The following is a 1,029-nucleotide window of genomic DNA, read 5'->3' as shown; positions in this document are numbered from 1 at the left end:
GATCTATGATGTCTATTACTGATTTACCGCTATCGTTTGGGGTTATGCTTTAGAGACGGCTGCATTCACTCTAAATAGGGCACCATCGAAATCCGTTGAGACGACACCTTATGAACTATGGTTTGGCAAGAAACCAAAGTTGTCGTTTCTTAAAGTTTGGGGTTGCGATGCTTATGTGAAAAAACTTCAACCTGATAAGCTCGAACCTAAATCGGAGAAATGTGTCTTCATAGGATACCCAAAGGAGACTGTTGGGTACACCTTCTATCATAGATCCGAAGGCAAGACATTCGTTGCTAAGAATGGATCCTTTCTGGAGAAGGAGTTTCTCTCGAAAGAAGTGAGTGGGAGGAAAGTAGAACTTGATGAGGTAACTGTACCTGCTCCCTTATTGGAAAGTAGATCATCACAGAAACCAGTTTCTCCGACACCTACACCAATTAGTGAGGAAGTTAATGATAATGATCTTGAAACTTCAGATCAAGTTATTACTGAACCTCGTAGGTCAACCAGATTAAGATCCGCACTAGAGTGGTACGGTAATCCTGTTCTGGAGGTTATGTTACTAGACCATGACGAACCTACGAACTATGAAGAAGCGATGGTGAGCCCAAATTCCGCAAAATGGCTTGAGGCCATGAAATCCGACATGGGATCCATGTATGAGAACAAAGTATGGACTTTGGTTGACTTGCCCGATGATCGGCAAGCCATTGAAAATAAATGGATCTTCAAGAAGAAGACTGACGCTGACGGTAATGTTACTGTTTATAAAGCTCGACTTGTTGCGAAAGGTTTTCAACAAGTTCAAGGGATTGACTACGATGGGACCTTCTCACCCGTAGCGATGCTCAAGTCTGTCCGAATCATGTTAGCAATTGCCGCATTTTATGATTATGAAATTTGGCAAATGGATGTCAAAACTACATTCTTGAATGGATTTCTGGAAGAAGAGTTGTATATGATGCAACCGGAAGGTTTTGTCGATCCAAAGGGAGCTAACAAAGTGTGCAAGCTCCAGCGATCCAT

The sequence above is a fragment of the Aegilops tauschii genome, chromosome 3, assembly GCF_002575655.3.
Source record: "Aegilops tauschii subsp. strangulata cultivar AL8/78 chromosome 3, Aet v6.0, whole genome shotgun sequence".
NCBI lineage: Eukaryota > Viridiplantae > Streptophyta > Magnoliopsida > Poales > Poaceae > Aegilops > Aegilops tauschii.
This window is presented reverse-complemented; position numbering follows the sequence as displayed.